General features: G+C 41.9%; 1 pseudogene; it reads left to right on the forward strand.

The window, feature by feature from the left end:
• The first annotated feature begins 492 nt into the window (after positions 1-492).
• Positions 493-16079, forward strand: LOC139028590 (uncharacterized; annotated as a pseudogene).
• Positions 16080-19830: the final 3751 nt, after the last annotated feature.

Here is a 19830-nt window from a genome sequence, read left to right on the forward strand (position 1 = left end):
ACCATGAGAAGCATGGTCAGGACCTCAGACTGGYGCAAAGGTTCACCTTCCAACAGGACAACAAACTTAAGCACACAGCCAAGACAACGCAGGAGTGGCTTCGGGACAAGTCTCTGCATGTCCTTGAGTGGCCCAGCCAGAGCCCGGACTTGAACCCGATCAAACATCTCTGGAGAGACCTGAAAATAGCTGTGGAGTGAAGCTCCCCATCCAACCTGACAGAGCTTGAGGATGTGCAGAGAAGATTGGGAGACTCCCCAAATACAGATGTGCCAAGCTTGTAGCGTCATACCCAAGACTTGAGGCTGTAATTGATGCCCAAGGTGCTTCAACACAGTACTGAGTAAAGGGTCTAAATACCTATAACAAAAAAAAAAAATGAATTATCACATTTATATAAATGTGCTAACATTCCTAAACCTGTTTTTGCTTTGTCATTTTGGGGTATTTTGTGTAGATTGGGGGGGGGGGATTTGAACAATTTTAGAATACGGCTGTAATGTACCAAAATGTGGAAAAAGTAATGGGTTCTGAATCATTTCCAAATGCACTGTAGTTATGTTTAGTGTCTTGGGGTAAGAGGGTAAATAACCACATACCCCTCATTAATCCTATAATTTATCATTTGAAACAGGCTTGTGTAAATACCTGTTTTTAGAGAGACAGTAAACATTGGATAGAACAAGGACTATTGAATATTTATCTTACTGAGGTGGTGTAGATGGAATAAATGTATTCATGATCAATTTCTCCTACCGTCTTGAAAGATACAGACCATAAGAGATTTGATGTGTAACGTAATAAGATGTACCGTAATTCACAGAACAGCGCGCATGCCCTTTCCTTTAACCACACCCTTTAAGCTATGACGCCAAACAAACGGAAGTGACCAATAAAAATTTCCACGTTAAGGTTTTTATTGTTATTCAGACATTTATTAACACACTGGAACATTGTTAATTTAACTGCACAGCATCACACACTTAACGTTACACCAGTTTGTGTTCAATTCGCGTTAGCTAACAATGGAAAACTGTGACGGCGTGGTTTTTCACACTCAGATAGCCTCCATTATGGAGGRGCTAGCGAATGCAGCCGTTGCTGAGATCTGTAAACTCGTAGACGACGACTATGCAGTGTTTCGTTTGGAAATGTCTCAAAGCCAGAAAGAAAACAGGGCAATGCGGAGGAAACTACAGCTTCTGGAACTGAAGGTGTCACGGGAGCGCGTCCTCTCGAGTCGTCCCAATAGTGTCAAGATCCTCGACGYATACAGAGGAATGGCAAGAGGTACATTTTGCTGAATGTGGAGGCTGCGCGGCCTGTCGCCCGGTTCCCCTCTGCTCGTGTTCAGATGTGTTACCCAGATTTGGAACTTGGTCAGTTTTTGGATAGTATGTCATACTTCTCTGATATCCATATTGTGCAATGTTTGTATTTTACGAGGAAGGTCAATTAAGAAAAGTATTCTTGCACCGACAGAATTGCTTTGTCKGAATACCTATATTTTCGTTCTAAATAGGCCTTTTAGGTATGCTAAAATAGTTTTATAGTATGTGAATTTTCGAAAATTGAGTAAGCTTTGAGTGCCAGTATGTTATACTCATGTCGGCTTTTCATCTAGTYTAAATCAATGTTGACTTTCGAGTAAGACTCACGTGTGTTTGACAACAGCTGATATGGATGAGTTACTAAATTAACGATTGGCGGGAAACATCGCAATTAGATGACGCGTTCTCTGTATTATGCCGGATTCAAAACAATTCAGAACAAGTACATCTCCGACTTCCAARTTCTCTGCATTCAAAACAACTGGGAACTCGGGGGAAAAAAACTCGCTCTGACTGGAAATTGCATGTCGGAAATTCGGGCGTRTTTCTTTTTTCGTCATTATTTGACCTCGGTTATTTCCGAATTCTCAGTTGTCTTGAAAGCACAATGAGCCTCACTGTCATACGTCAGATGGCGTCACCCATCCGCGATGCTCGTCCCTCGACGGAGTGRAGGCAGAATCGACACACTATCTAATGTAGAAAAATGGATTAGCCTAGTATGTTGGTATTTGTTGCTTACTGTATTCTTTTTTACTAACCAGTAAGTTCTAAGTAGTATGTTATACGATTAGTACACKGTATGCAGTTTAAGTAAGTAGTAGGCAAGCTGGATTTCAGACAGACAGTATCATATTCTAACCAGCTTCTAACRAATTTCCTATTGTCATACTCAATTWWAAAAAATGTGGTGCATGGAAAAGTATCAATCAATAAATTAGGATATCAAGAAATTATGAGAACTGTTACCTTGCATCCTTGCCAATTGTAGACAGRGTCAATAGTGTACAATATWGCACTGAGCATTGACAGTATCTAACTTAACCACCCCTTTCCTCCATTCACACTCCTAGGTGAAGAACATTTCACTGGAGGCCACAGGAGCTTTGTGAAGCCAGCGGGACTCAACCCGTGGAGAGATGACCAACCCATAGCTATAAATGAGGAGACTGGAACCTCAACCCAGCATGTTATCGTGATAGAGGTTCGTGTCATAGTGTAACATAAAACATTACAGTACATCAAATGTGCCCTGTCTTTCAGAAAGGCTTGACTCAGCTATTAAAGGCCCACCTCAGAAGAAGTCTTTGCACCTATTTCGAGTAATTCCTGTCCTAGAGAGGAAGTTCTCGTTTTAGGTTCCACCTCAGACTGACACAGGAAAGTTATGTGAGCACCATTTCAGTTAACGGGCATACTATTAGGTGAAAATAATTATTTCAGAAAGACTACCTGTCAACAGTTGAATCTCAGCTAAACCAAGCGTATACGAGCTGTTGAGGGTTGCCGTTTGTCTGATTCTTGTCTGTTGATAATTCCAGTGAAACCATATAGGATTCCAGATGTCATTAATATTTGGATATGCACACAGACATGATCAAATAGCTATATTCTTTGTTCTCTCTATCATTTCAGCTAGCTAGCTATATATCAATGCATTATCTAAATCGCAGCTGCAAATCCACCATAGAAATAGAGAGAATAGAAGATCTGGTAATATGGATAGCCTAATGTATGGTTTGGAGCGTGTATTCGTTTTGTTTGGCCCGGTCCCCAGGGTGGGTAGAGATTTCTATTTAGAATCAGTGGAATGGTTGCAAATGAGCAAATCCTGCTCACCTGCAGCACCGGGCCTTGCAAAACATATTTTTTTAAACGTTAGTGGTCAAAACCATTCATGGGGTAGCGGGTTCTAAAATGCATTAAGAACACCTGCTCTTTCCATGACAAAGACTGACCAGGTGAAAGCCACGATACCTTATTAACAAGTGACCTCAATAAGGGATCAGAAAGGTATTGGGAAGTTAAGAAAATCATCAGGTGATCATTTTGTATGATCTTCTGTGTAGAAAAGAACATCATCATTGATGATGTTCTTTCTCCACCAGTCTGATTTAGTGACTGGTCTAGTCCACTCTGTTCTAATGAGACTTGTGGGCATTTATAGAGGGAGAGACACATGTATTCCTGAGTCTTATCTTTCAGTGATGGGGGCATAATATTTTGTAGCTTAAACCGTACAAAGGATAGAGCCACATTTTATTTGTAGGAAGGAAACAGAAACCGCTCAGTTTATTACAACCGCGSCTACCGGAGGTTACTGACGTAACCCGGGTTCAATGAACCAAGCGTATTTTATTTCATTGTTTCTCTTGCGACCCCATTTTTAATTCACGACCCTTAGTTTGGGACACGTTGGCATAGTCAGTGCAATATAGGGTCACTGCAGATAATTAAATAATTAACTATTTAGCAGTGGCTATTTAATTCATTTCTCTGGACTAAAACCCTAACAAACTGTTGTTGCAGGATCTGAAAAACCATCAGTCAATAGGAAATATCATTATACTGTTGGGTAAGCTATTTATTGTTAGGGAATTATTGGTAGAAATGTTACAAATAGGGAGGTTCAAGACCRTTGTAAGACATCATAGTAAAATGGAGGGATATATTGCAAAAGGAAATGGCAAAATGCATTATACTGGGAAAGATGGGTTAATCTGTGGATATCGAAGGGTTGGAGTTAAACTCAGAATGGCTGTTGGATTGGCCGCTGTGAGTGATAATCTAGCACTTGAAGAAAGAGGAAATTAGGATTATATGTATAATTATTTAATTACAGGTACTGTAGATGGGAACGAAGTAGCTGTAAGTAGAAGTATTGTTGTCCTTAGTTTACTCAAATAAGGGTAGGGGGGGTGTATATAAAAAAATAAACATATGGTTTCCATGTATTTGATGCCATTCCATTCGCTCCGTTCCAGCCATTATTATGAGCCGTCCTTCCCTCAGCAGCCTCCTGTGACAAAAACAAAGATATTTATGGATTTATCAAATTAGGATCTTACCAGGAAGCCAATAAATTAAACGGAGCATGAGTTGTAGTTTGGGTAAGCCAATCCCTGTCAATCAATCAATTAAATGTATTTATAAAGCCGTTCTTACATCAGCTGATGTCACAAAGTGCTGTACAGAAACACAGCCTAAAACCCCAAACAGCAAGCAATGCAGGTGTAGAAGCACGGTGGCTAGGAAAAACTCCCTAGAAAGGCCGGAACCTAGGAAGAAACAGAGAGAGGAACCAGGCTATGAGGGGTGGCCAGTCCTCTTCTGTCTGTGCAGGGTGGAGATTATAACAGAACATGGCAAAGATGTTAAAATGTTCATAGATGACCAGCAGGCTCTAATAATAATAATAATAATAATAATAATAGTAATCACAGTGGTTGCAGAGGGTGCAACAGGTCAGCACCTCAGGAGTAAATGTCAGTTGGCTTCTCATAGCCGATCATTGAGAGTATCTCTACCGCTCCTGCTGTCTCTAGAGAGTTGAAAACAGCAAGTCTGGGACAGGTAGCACGTCCGGTGAACAGGTCAGGGTTCCATAGCCACAGGCAGAACAGTTGAAACTGGAGCAGCATCACGACCAGGTGGACTGGGGACAGCAAGGAGTCATCAGGCCAGGTAGTCATCAGGCCAGGCATGGTCCTAGGGCTCAGGTCTTCCTCCGAGAGAGAAAAAGAGAGCATACTTAAATTCGCACAGGACACCGGATAAGACAGGAGAAATACTCCAGATATAACAGACTGACCTTAGCCCCCTGACACATAAACTATTGCAGCATAAATACTGGCGGCTGAGGTAGGAGGGGTCGGGAGGCAATGTAGCCCCGTCCTACGATACCCCCGCACAGGGCCAAACAYGCAGGATATAACCCCGCCCCCACACCACTGGAAGGATATCTTCAACCACCAACTTACCATCCTGAGACAAGGCCGAGCATAGCCCACGAAGATCTCCCCTGCGGCATAAACCCAAGGGGGGGGCGCCAACAATGTCCATGTAGTACAGAGGCACAGCCAACAGCACCTGGACAGACCCACTTATTGTTGTCTGTTAGAACGGCTACAATTTCTGGCTCCTCATGTCGGCATCGATTTGGACATGAGGCTGTAACCAACATGCATATCACCTACACTTTAACATGAAAAATAAATGTGAATAGTATTCCAATGTTGGCCTCTGATCGGAGTCATTGTTTGATATTGTGTTTTTTGTGTGTTTATTTTMACTTATCCATTCGGACAACGCATCWACATTTTTCTTGTCGGWCTTCTTTTTTTTACTTGTCCCGGACAAAAGGACAAGTGTTAATGTCGAGCCCTGCAGATTCATGACTGTCATGCTTGCACCATTACTACAAAGAGAACTGCTTGTTACAGCAAATATTTTTCATTGTGCTCCTACATTTTTCATCTTATGCTCACATGTGCTCCTTGTAAAAAAGGTCAGTGTAGAGCTCTGCAGAGGGGCCCTGGTTTTGAGGGTCAACYTGGCGGAGGTGTTGTTGCCTACCCTCACCACTTGGGGCTGGCCTGGCAGGAAGTCCAGGATCCAGTTGCAGAGGTAAGGTGTTCAGTCGCAGGGTCACACAGTCATCCGGAATAACAGGGGCTTTCACGCAAGACTCAGTGTTGTATTCCTCGAAGCTAGCATAAAAGGCATTTTGCTCATTTGGGAGTGCTGCATCACACTGGGCATCTCACGGCTYGGATTCCCTTTGTAATCCGTTATCGTCTGCAAGCCCTGCCACATACGACAAGCGTTGGAGCTGGTGTAATAGGATTCGATAAAAAAAAATCGTATCCATTTATTTTTTTCAAACTTAAAGGGCCGATTCACAATATACAGTGCTTTCAGAAAATATTCAGACCATTTCACTTTTTCCACATTTTGTTACGTTACATCCTTATTCTATAATTGATTAAATTGTTATTTTCCCCCTCATCAATCTACACATAATACCCCATAAAGACAAAGCAAAAACGGGTTTTCTTACATTTATGCATATATATATTTTTTACTGAAATGTCTCATTTACATAGGTATTCAGACCCTTTACTTAATACTTTGTTGAAGCAGCAATTACAGCCTTGAGTCTTCTTGGGTATGATGCTACAGGCATGGCACATCTGTATTTGGGGAGTTTCTCCCATTCCTCTCTGCACATCCTTACAAGCTCTCAGGTTGGATGGGTAGCGTCTCTGCACAGCTGTTTTCAGGTCTCTCTAGAGATGTTAGATCTGGTTTAAGTCTGGGCTCTGGCTGGGCCACTCAAGGACATTCAGAAACTTGTTCCAAAGCAACCCCTTTGCGTCTTCGCTGTGTGCTTAGGGTTGTTGTCCTGTTGGAAGGTGAGCCTCTGCCCCAGTCTGAGGGCCTGAGCGCTCTAGAGCAGGTTTTCATCAAGGATCTCTGTACTTTGCTCCGTTCATCTTTCCCTCAATCCTGACTAGTCTCCCAGTCCCTGCCGAGGAAAAACATCCCCACAGCATGATGTTGCCACCACCATGCTTCACCGTAGGGATGGTGGCAGGTTTCCTCCAGACGTGATGCTTTGCATTCAGGCCAAAGAGTTCAATCTTGGTTTCATCAGACCAGAAAATCTTGCTTCTCATGGTTCGAGAGTCTTTAAGTGCCTTTTGGCAAACTCCAAGTGGACTGTTATGTGCCTTTTACTGAGGAGTGGCTTCCATCTGGCCACTTTACCATAAAGGTCTGATTGGTGGAGTGCTGCAGGTTCTCCCATCTCCACAGAGGAGCTCTGTCAGACTAACCATTGGGTTCTTGGTCACCTGCCTGACCAAGGCCCTTTTCCCTCGATAGCTCAGTTTGGCTGTGCGGCCAGCTCTAGGAAGCGTCTTGGTAGTTCCAAACTTCTTCCATTTAAGAATGATGGAGGCCACTGTGTTCTTGGGGACATTCAATGCTGCAGATAGCAGATCTGTGCCTCAACACAATCCTGTCTCGGAGCTCTACGCACTATTCCTTCGACCTCATGGTTTGGTGTTTGCTCTGACATGCACTGTCAACTGTAGGACCTTATATAGACACGCGTTTGCCTTCCCAAATCATGTCCTATCAATTGAATTTACCACAGGTGGAATCCAATCAAGTTGTAGAAACATCTCAAGGATGATCAATGGAAACAGGATGCACCTGAGCTCAATTTCGAGTCTCATAGCGAAGGGTCTGAATACTTATATTAATAAGGTATTTTAAATGTTTTTTAAATATAAATTACCAAAAATGTATAACCTGTTTTCACTTTATAATTATGGGGTATTGTGTGTAGATTTAATTCGTTTTTCATTTTATTTAATCAATTTTAGAATAAGGCTAGTGGTCAGAATACTTTCCGAATGCACTGTATCTCATTTTTAAAAAGGTTTTCTCTAAATAAGCTATGTTGTACAATTTAATGGTCAAATACGCTGGATTTTAAGCAGTCAGAAATAATCTAATGAATTCAGGGCTTGTGAAATTATACCTAGGCTGAATATAAGCCTTCCACAACCATAAGACCCACAAATAATATATTGTTTTATCAAAATAGTATTTTTTTTGCAGTAARCACTGATCTGGCTTTCAAGAGTGTCTATAAAATTTCGCTTATGTTACCAATTTAAACAGAATCATGCATAATGCACATTCAAGAATGACTACTTCTTGTGGCAGGCATTATAGAAAATTGACAGGTCTCATACACTGATTTTTCAACTCGCTCACATTTTTCTGTCCACATCTGAGTGCTGCTGCACTCTGAGTGTTTTTACCAATCAGATTCACTGAAATCAAGGTGTGCTCTCCACATTCCCCTAGTATTTATTTATTTAGACACCATAAAAAACTCTTACATAAATGTGGCAGCATATACACCTAAACACTGGCTATCTGATATGCTGTATTGCTTGGAGATGACACAGTTTTTCAGTCTGATCCAACTGTAGGCTACTAAAAACCGCAGCTGCATAGTCTAGCCTACTATGCTCCCTGTCGCTCTGGCCAGGGTAAACAAAGCGGTAACATTGTGTATCTATAGCCCATTTGTTAGTGAGAAAATGTGAATGGGATCAGATTTGGTTTATATTCAAACTTGGGCTGACTAGGCTACCTAGTCTTTTTCAATTCAATTATTAACTGGACTTAATCAAACACAATAGCTGACAGTTGCATAGGGCAGGACTACGCGATTCAAACCTGCATAAAGCATGCACAGCCCTGTGAGTTTTATTGTCCAACCATGTTTATCCTCTTTTTTTTAAACCATGTATTTTATTAGGATCCCCATTTAGCTGTTGCAGAAGCTACTCTTCCTGGGGTCCACACAAAACATGAAACATGAAACCTGATTAGAAAAACTTTAGTKCCATCATATATTAGCCTATATTAAACCTTTTTTACTACAGATTAATCACCCCAGGCTGTATAAGGTCCTGGTTAGGTTACCAGATCAAGAAATACTACGGGCCCCAGAATTATTTTCCCGGCACAACTCGCTGCTCAGTGCTATTGGATGAATCCTAGAACATATGCCACATACATTAGGATATACATGTAAGCAAATTGGGATATGTATCTGCCATAGGGGAGCTTGTGAGACTTCCCTATGACATTTATCGAATTCAACTCCTTTACCGATAATAATCATCTCCTCTCTTGTCAGCCTGCGGATGCAGAGGCTGTAGGTCCTGGAGCATTGTCTTTGGTCAAGCAGGAGAGGACTGAAGGAGAGGAAGACCCACAACACAGCAGAGACATCCAGGCTGGCGCAGCGGCTGGAGTGGCGCCCCCTGTAGCCGTGGTGGACCTTGCCACCACGCCCCAGCCCAGGACCCGACCCAGCATCACGGATGTCAGTGGAACACTGAACGCCGTCCTGAAGTCAGAGACAGACACCGAGACACACAGGATCTTACACACAGGATCTGACCACGGATCAGYCCCAGAGAGACTGTTGCTGGGGAGACTGGGCTGTTCTCCTGCTCCTGACTCAAAATATTTACTTTATGAAAACTCGAGCCCAAGGACAGTTCATTCCCATCAAGACTCAAGTGATGRATTAGAGACTGGTAATGATCTGTCTCGTTCTTATACGACAGAGATGGACCCTGGCATCATGCCCTTGGTWTRAGAGACACAGACTGATCTGTCTAGAGGGGACTGGAACCCATACAGTAGTAGCGTATACTCTGAAGGGTGCCTAGATAAGAAAGGGGATGTTATAGGGATAGATGAGGTGAAAGTGGAAGGCGACACWCCTCTGACATGTAATGCAGACGAGACTCCTATATGGAAAGGATACTTGCAGGGCAACACCAGTAACTTCTTAGACTGCAGGGATGGGTTAGAGACCAGTCTAAATGTCGCGACCCACTCCCCTTCACACGCGTTCAGGGATCGCGTCCCAGTGTCCACGTCGATGGTACCTTCCGATTCACATGGCCGCGTCTTTTTCGATCAGGTATTTAACTCCAACGAAAGGGCTGGAGACAAGGTTCGAGGAGGGGGAGCAGCATCAGGCAATAGTAAAGAGAAGCGGTTCCTTTGCATGTTCTGTAACAAAGGCTTCAGCTGCCTCCAGAAGGTGGAGATCCACCAGAGGGTCCACACAGGGGATAATCCCTTCAGCTGCACCCAGTGTGAGAAGAGGTTCTCCCGCCAAGACCACCTGAAGAGGCACCAGAGGGTCCACACAGGGGAGAAACCCTTCAGCTGCCCCCAGTGTGAGAAGAGGTTCTCCCAGGCTGGTGACCTGAAGAGGCATCAGAGGGTCCACACAGGGGAGAAACCTTTCAGCTGTACCCAGTGTCACATGCGCTTTGCCCTGGCTGGCAACCTGAAGATGCACCTGAAGGTCCACGAGGGAGAGAGGCCGTTCACCTGTATGCACTGTGGGAAGAGGTTCTCAGAGAGGAGCTACCTAAGGACACACCAGCAGAAAAAACATGCCGCTGTATAACATAGAAAGTAACCATTCTGCTCGATAGCTTCTAACTTTTAGAATAAAGTCAAAGATTAATTTTTACTGTCAGCTGAAAAAATCCACAGATGCATTCGGAATAATGAGAGTAACATATTTCAGTGTTGGATATTCCTGGGTAGAATATTGCATCCAAACATTGTGTGATATACAATGCCTTCAGAAAGTATTCACAGTACTTGACTTTCTCCAAATGTTGTTGTTACAGCCTGAATTTAAAATTGATTGTCTTTTTACAAATTTTATAATAAATGATAAGCTGAAAAGTATTCAACCCCTTTGTTATGGCAAGCCAAAATAAGTTCAGGAGTAAAAATGTGCTTAACAAGTTGCATGGACTCACTGTGTGCAATAATAGTGTTTAACATGAAATTTGAATGACTACCTCATCTCTGTACCCCACACATACATTTATCTGTAAGGTCCCTCAGTCGAGCAGGGAATTTCAAACACRGATTCAACCGCAAAGACCAGGGAGGTTTTCCAATGCCTCGCAAAGAAGGGCACCTATTGGTAGATGGGTAAAACTTAAAAGCAGACATTGAATATCCCTTTGAGCATCGTGATGTAATMAATTACACTTTGGATGGTGTATCATTACACCCAGTCACTACAAAGATACAGATGTRCTTCCTAACTCAGTTGCCGGAGAGGAAGGAAACTGTTCAGGGATTTCACCATGAGACCAATGTTTACATATTTTTTTMATTATAATTTTTTACCTTTGACCCTTTTTCGTGGTATCCAATTATCTCATAACTGCAACTCCCGTACGGACTCGGGAGAGGCGAAGGTCGAGAGCCGTGCGTCATCCAAAACACAACCAACCAAGCCGCGCTGCTTCTTGATACAATGRCCAATTAACCCGGAAGCCAGCCGCACCAATGTGTCGGAGGAAACGGCGTGCACCTGGTGACCGTGTCAGGGTGCACTGCGCCCGGCCCGCCACAGAAGTCGCTAGTGCACGATGGGACAAGGACATCSTTGTCCCAGGCAAACCCTCCCCTAACCCGGACGATGCTGGGCCAATTGTGCACCGCCCCATGGGTCTACCGGTTACGACCGGCTGTGACAGAGCCTGGACTTGAACCCAGAATCTCTAGTGGCACAGCCTTAGACCACTGCGCCGCTCGGGAGGCCAAATTGTGACTTTAAAACAGAGTTTAATGGCTGTGATAGAACTGAGGATGGATCAACAACATTGTAGTTACTCCACAATAATAACCTAATTGACAGAGTGAAAAGGAAGCCTGTACAAAATACAAATATTAAAAAACATGCATCCTGTTTGCAATAAGGCACTAAAGTAAACCTGCAAAAATTGTAGCAAAGAAAATAACTTTGCCCCAAACATAACACTTTGTAATCAAGACAAACACATCACTGAGTACAACTCTTTATATTTTCAAACATAGTGGTGGCTGCATCATGTTAGGTGTATGCWTGTCATTGGCAAAGGCTAGGGAGTTTTTTTTAGGATAAAAAGAAACAGAATAGAGAATCACAGGCGAAATCCTACAGGAAAATCGGGTTCAGTCTGCTTTCCAACAGACATGGCGACATTCACCTTTCAGCAGGACAATGACCTAAAACAAAAGGCCAAATATATATACTGGAGATGCTTACCAAGATGACATTGGATGTTCCTGAGTGGCCGAGTTACAGTTTTGACTTAAATCTACTAGAAAATCTAAGGCATGACCTGGAAATGGTTGTCTAGCAATGATCAACAACCAATTTGACAGAGCTTGAATAATTGATTTAAAGAATAATGAGCAAATTTGCACAATACAGGTGTGGAAAGCTCTTAAAGWCTTACTGATAAGAGAATTAAGTTCTCATGTTCTTTAACCAATTAAATTAAATTACTCAGTCTGCTATATCAGGATTTGTAGGATACTGATAGAAATAAAAACAGACAGAGGCCCAGTCTACAATAGTCAAATGTTTATTTACTGAACGTTCTGCCAATCATTACATGTACATTGGTTTATATACCTCTCATTTRGTCATAAATATCCCTCTAATACAATGATAATATAGTTTACAAGTCCWTCTCATATATTGTCTGCCACCTGTTGTAGAATCTACTACAAGCCCAAGGTTTCTCCCCTCCCTGGTTGGGGAGACTTCCTTCCCTATTATCAGTTCCACAGTGGTCACAAGATGTCTGACACAGTTCCTTGCCTGCTAACAGTCCCTCTTCCTTATGGACAAACATGATTCATCAGACAGGATATAATTCTGTTAGTTATAATTCTATGTTAAATGTATACATCATTTAGTCATTATTCATAAAATTCCCATAACACTTACCCAGAAAGACTCACAGCTGTAATCGCTGCCAAAGGTGCTTCTACAAAGTATTGACTCGGGTGTGAATACTTATGTCAATTTCTGTATTTTATTTTCAATAAATTTGCTAAAATGTCTAAACATGTTTTCACTTTTATTATGGGTTATTGTTTGTAGATGGGTGAGGGGAATTATTCATTTTTTAATCTGTTTTGAACTCTGACTGTAACACAACAAAATGTGGAATAAGTCAAGGGGTATGAATACTTTCTGAAGGCACTGTATAACGCATATATAAGCCTAAAAAGTCTGTTAGATATTGTGTTTGTACTGTGTAGGCTATATCTTCACAAGTGCCAGTTTAATTACTTCCATTCAACTATTGACATTTTTCCCAAGACACTTTTATTGATAGAATGAATGCAGTTTATGAAGTTCATGCAGATATTTTGTTGAGACATTACATTTGAGTAATTTAGCAGGAACTCCTATCCAGAGTAARTTACAATTAGTTAATTCATCTTAAAATGGCTGGATTAGAACCACATTGCAGTAGTAGCAAATACAGTTTCCCTCAAAGTAGTTCTCAGCAAAGTCGGTCCTAGTAGCCAAAGTAAAAAAATATTGGTGGGGGGGTTAATTTAAGATATTATTTTGAAGAGGCAGGGTTGCAGATGTTTTTGGAAGTTGAGCAGGGACTCTGCTGTCCTAGTTTCAGGGGGAAACTGGTTCCACCATTGGGGTGCCAGGACAGAAGAGCTTTGATTGGGTTAAACGGGAGCTGAATGGGCTAAAACACCTACATAYAAAAAAACATTAGCTGACATGGGCTAGTTGATCTGGACATTTCTGACAAGTTATAAATCTCTCTATGGTATGCAATGACTAACATGACGAGAGGAACTTATGATGCACTACCCAATTTCGAAATTGCACRTTAGTGAGTTCTACTATTACAACTTTCAAGAGTAGAGACCACCATTTGCCTCATGCAGCGTGACATATCGCCTTTGCATAGAGTTGATCAGGCTGTTGATTGTGGAATGTTGTCCCACTCCTCTTCAATGGCTGTGCAAAGTTGCTGGATATTGGCGGGAACTGGAACACGCTGTCGTACACGTTGATCCAGAGCATCCCAAACATGGCTAAGTGGATGACATGTCTGGTGAGTATGCAGGCCATGGAAGAACAGACATTTTTAGCTTCCAGGAKTTGTGTACAGATCAAGTAACATGGGGCCGTGCATTATCATGCTAAAATATGAGGTGATGGCGGCGGATGAATGTCACGACAATGGGCCTCGGTATCTCGTCACGTTATCTCTGTGTATTCAAATTGCCATCGATAAAATGCAATTGTGTTCATTGTCCGTAGCTTATGCATGCCCATACCATAACCTCACCACCACCATGGGGCACTCAGTTCACAACGTTGACATCAGCAAACCGCTCGCCCACACGACATCATACACGTAGTCTGCGGTTTTGGGGCCGGTTGAATGTACTGCCAAATTCTCTAAAACAACGTTGGAGGTGGCTTATGGTAGAGAAATTAACATTAAATTATCTGGCAATGACTCTGGTAGATATTCCTGCAGTCAGCATGCCAATTGCACAATCCCTCAACTTGAGACATTGTGTTGTGTGACAAAACTTCACATTTTAGAGTGGCCTTTTGTCCCCAGCACAAGGTGCACCTGTGTAATGACCATGCTGTTTAATCAGCTTCTTGAGATGCCATACCTGTCCAGTGGATGGATTATCTTGGCGAAGGAGAAATGCTCACTATCAGGGATCTAAATGAATTTGTGGCCAACATTTTTGAGAAATTACCTTTGTGCGTCTGGACAATTTCTGGGATATTTTATTTCAGCTCATGAAACATGGGGCTAACACTTTACATGTTGCATTTATATATTTTGTTCAGTGTATGCGTATTTGGTGTATTTAAAATGTATTTATGTTTAATAAATGTAACTTGACTTGAAATTAACTTGACTTAACTTGCTCTTAGAATGCACGACTTGGACTTGACTCGACCTGTTCTACTTTGTGACTTGAGACTTCCTTGTGACTCGAATAATAGTGACTTGGTCCCACCTCTGGTGTATACTCTGAAGGGTGCCTAAATAAGAAAGAGGAGGGTCTGGTCCAGGGTTTCCGTTTGGCGCCGGACAACGTGACCAGCAAGATTTTAATTTACCCGACATTCATATGCATTGGGTGCGTAACGCATTAGGGRGTCCACCCATGGACCTCAAAATCACATTTACATTATTTTAATGAATCTTACATACTAACCAATCCGGACGCGCATGTTGATGTTGTACCCACACACCAGACACGATCAGGACACGCAGGTTGAAATATCATTACAAACTCTGAACTAATTATATTAATTTGGGGACAGGTCGAAAAGCATTAAACATTTATGGCAATTTAGCTAGCTAGCTTGCTGTTGCTAGCTAATTTGTCCTGGGATATAAACATTGGGTTGTTATTTTACCTGAAATGCACAAGGTCCTCTACTCTGACAATTAATCCACAGATAAAAGGGTAAACAGAGTTTGTTTCAAGTCATCTCTCCTCCTTCAGGCTTCTTCTTCTTTGGACTTTATATGGAGGTTGGTGTAATATTCATATGTGTAAACATACTGAATTATAATTGGATGCATGTTACCGCCATATCATACTGTTGGCAACCAACTATGATTGGTTAAGACCACCCAAATGGTTAGGTCATGGTCAGTTTGATCCTGGTTGGCGATACGTGAACATGCCAGTTATAGCTAGCTAATAAAGAGCTACGTTAAGAAATATCCGGTAGTACTGCATTTTATTATTTTGTACAAAGCGTGCAAAACAAGACAGTTGGCAACCAACTTTACTGCATTACTACAACCAACTAGAGTGTGGACGTCAGTTCATCTTTCAATCACCCACGTGGGTATATGCTCCTAAACACCAATGAGGAGATGGGAGAGGCCAGACTTGCAGCTAGTTGAGCGTCACAAATAGAACCTATTTCTATTTTAGCGCCTGGTAACGCAGACACTCACGAGCAGTGTGGGTTCAATGATTGAATAACATGTATGTGTAAATGTATTTTGCAGCTCACACGACACAAGCGTGTGGTCAACACGTTAGCCTGTAAAGTTGTAATAAAGTAGAATGATGTTCTTATACCAACATGACAGGTTTATTTGAAAGCAAAACATTGCCCGTTGCGTCTTCATCCCTGCTAAAAATCATAAGTGAATATCATTTTTTTTAAAGAAAAATATTTAGAAGAACAAGTCGCATACACAGTAATAAAACTGCAAAATAGAATATTTGTATAATATAATTTGCAAATAATCTTGACTTATAGCTATTTGTATGAATATTTAATTAATAAATAACAAAACAGTTCTACTGGATGTTTGTTTTATTTTCATTTTTAACTATGGTCATGACTCGTGTCGTGTGATATGTGGCTTATTGATAACAACTCTGTTTCCTACTATAGGTAGTTGTGTGCCTAGTGATTGCAACATTGTAACTCTCCGATGGGTATAGTTGGCAACGATGTTTCCTTTCGAAGTGCTACTGAAAAAGCTAAACTGAAATGCACCAATTGCGCATGATACACATTACTCTACTGTAGTCTCAATCCATTACGAATCTTTATACTATACATGACACAGGGAAGGCATATGTTGATCTTGCTTAGGGCGGAAGCAGAACTGCTAGGATCGAACCTGACGAACACAATTTGCTCCTAGACTAATTGTACGTGCGTTTGCGGCGGATCTTGGCCTGATGAAAGTGAGCCGCAGCTGTTGGGAAGTCAAAACTATCCAACTCCTTGGAGCAGCTTGATCGATGACTGCATCCCCACAGTGACCGTACGTACAGTGTACATTTGGAAAGTATTCAGACCTCTTCCCTTTTTCTACATMTTGTTACGTTACAGCCTTATTCTAAAATTGATCATTTTTAAAAAGCAATCTCAATCCACACACAATTCCCCATAATGACTAAGCGAAAACAGGTTTAGAAATGTTTGCTAATTTATTACAAATAAAAAACGGATACCGTATTTACATAAGTACTCAGTTCCTGACAATATCCAGCAACTTCGCACAGCCATTGAAGAGGAGTGGGACAACATTCCACAGGCCACAATCAACAGCCTGATCAATTCTATGCAAAGGAGATGTCTCGCTGCATGATGCAAATGGTGGTCACAGCAGATACTGGTTCTCATCCACACGCCCCTACTTTTTTTAAAGGTATCTGTGACCAACAGATGCATATCTGTATTCCCAGTCATGTATATGGTGCCTTCGTAAAGTATTCAGACCCCTTTTTCCACATTTTGTTACATTACAGCTTTATTCTAAAATTGATTAAATTAAAAATTAAAAAGATACCTTATTTACATAAGTATTCAGACCCTTTGCTATGACACTCGAAATTGAGCTCCTGTTTCCATTGATCATCCTTGAGAAGTTTCTACAACTTGATTGGAGTCCACCTGTGGTAAATTCAGTTGATTGGACATGATTTGGAAAGGCACACATCTGTTTATATAAGGTCCCACAGTTGACAGTGCATGTCAGAGCAAAAACCAAGCCATGAGGTTGAAGGAATTGTCCGTTGAGCTCCGAGACAGAATTGTGACGTTACAGATCTGGGGAAGGGTACCAAAATGTCTGCAGCATTGAATGTCCCCAAGAACACAGTGGCCTCCATCATTCTTAAATGGAAGAATTTTGGAACCACCAAGACACTTCCTAGAGCTGGGTGCCCGGCCAGAGCAATCGGGGGAGAAGGGCCTTGGTCATGGAGGGGACCAAGAACCCGATGGTCACTCTGACAGAGTGACCATCCAGAGTTCCACTTTGGAGATGGGAGTACCTTCCAGAGTTCCACTTTGGAGATGGGAGTACCTTCCAGAAGGGCAACCATCTCTGCAYCACTTTACCAATCAGGCCTTTATGGTAGAGTGGTCAGACGGAAGCCACTCCTCAGTAAAAGGCACATGATAGCCTGCTTGGAATTTGCCAAAAGGCACCTAAAGGACTCTGGCCTGATGAAACCAAGATTGAACTCTTTGGCCTGAATGCCAAGCGTCACCTCTGGAGGAAATCTGGCACCATCCCTACGGTGAAGCATGTTGGGGGCAGCATCATGTTGTGGGCATGTTTTTTAGCGGCAGGGCATGGGAGATTAGTCAGGATCGAGGCAAAGATGAACAGAGCAAAGTGCAGAGCGATCCTTGATGAAAACCTGCTTCAGAGCACTCAGGACCTCAGACTGGGGGTGACAGTTCACCTTCCAACAGGACAAGGACTCTAAGCACACAGCCAAGACAACACTGGAGTGGCTTCGGGACAAGTCTCTGAATGTCCTTGAGTGTCCCAGCCAGAGCCCGGATTTGAACCCAATCTAACATCTCTGGAAAGACCCGAAAATAGCTGTGCAGCAACGCTGCCCATCCAACCGGACAAAGCTTGAGACAATCTGCAGAGAAGAATGGGAGAAAATCGCCAAATACAGGTGTGCCAAGCTTGTAGTGTCATACCCAAGACGAGTCGATGCTGTAATCGCTACCAAAGGTGCTTTAAACAAAGTACTGAGTAAAGGGTTATGAATACTTATGTAAATGTGATATAAAAACCCGTTTTTGCTTTCTCATTATGMGGTATTGTGTGAAAAATATCTGTAATCATTTTTAGAATAAGGCTGTAACGTAAGTTTATTTAGTAAATATTTTCTAAACTTTTATTTTTCTTAACAGCATTGTTGGTTAAGCGTTTCACTGTAAGGTCTACACCTTTTGTATTCGACACTTGACAAATACAATTTAWTTMGATTTGAGGCAGGCACCCTGACGAGGCACCAAAGGGTCRACATGGCGCATTTCTACAGCTGCCCCCAGTTTGAGAAGTGGTTCTCCCGCCAGTACCAGCTGAAGATGCACCTGAAGGTCCACACAGGAGAGAGACTACTCACCTGTACGCATGCGGGAAGAGGTTCTCAGAGAGGAGATACATTTGGATACATCAGCAGAAAAAGCACACAGACCATGCACACTTGAGTGTACAAAACATTGGGAACACCTGTTCGTTCAATGATACTGACCAGGTGCAAGCTATTATCCCTTATTGATGGGCTTGTTAAATCCACTTCAATCACTGTAGATGATGYGGAGGAGACAGGTTAAATAAGGATTTTTAAGCCTTGAGACTATAGAGCCCCAAAGTGGAGGTGTCATAATACCCATAAAACCTAGCGGTCAAACAGGGAAATGGTTGCAATTGTTTTTCCACCATTTTTCCCGTAGGGGATTTTAGAAACACTTAAATGAAGGGCTTCCAGTGTAGGCTTACCCTGGCATGATAACCATGTACATTTCTTTCAGACAAGGTTACTTTTATCAAAATAATCGGCTCTATTTGCGCTGATTCTAAAATTCTAATTAGCATCAAAGTAGACATCATGCAAAACTACAAATCCCTGCAAYRTCCTGCACATAATCTCTAGCTGATACCATTGCTAACAGGTATTGTGTCAGTTTAAAACTTGCAACAGACAGTTCACAGAATTGTCCATTTAAAGAACATTTAGCTAACATTGGATAGTTAATCCAGAGATTCTTGCCTTTGCAAAATGCATCATACATGGATGATTTCTGTATTTTGAAAGTTACAAAACTAGATAATTTTGATTGCTGACAAGCAAAATATTTTGGGACTATGTCAACAATGGACTAATAAAACTAATACCAAAAGATAATTTTTGGGTGGTTTAACTTTAAGGATAAAGGGATACTTCAGGGTTTTAGCTATGAAGCGCTTTATCTACTTCCTCAGCATCAGAGCAACTTGTGGATACCATTTCTATGTCTCTGTTCAGTATGAAGGAAGATAGAGGTTGTTTTGCGAGCCAATGCAAATTAGCTTTAGCGCAATGACTGGAGGTCTATGGGTATCTGTATCCGCTAGCATGCTAGTAGATACCCATAGGCTTCCAGTCGTTGCGCTGACGCTAATCTTTAGTGAATATTTATCATACTTTGATCAGATTGTCTATTAACTATGGGTGCGTTGTATATGGTTCAGTGGCTATTACATTGCTGTTGAACTTTGATGCAAGCGAGGGCACACAGTATGTA

Source organism: Salvelinus sp. IW2-2015, linkage group LG13, assembly GCF_002910315.2.
Source record: "Salvelinus sp. IW2-2015 linkage group LG13, ASM291031v2, whole genome shotgun sequence".
NCBI classification, from domain to species: domain Eukaryota; kingdom Metazoa; phylum Chordata; class Actinopteri; order Salmoniformes; family Salmonidae; genus Salvelinus; species Salvelinus sp. IW2-2015.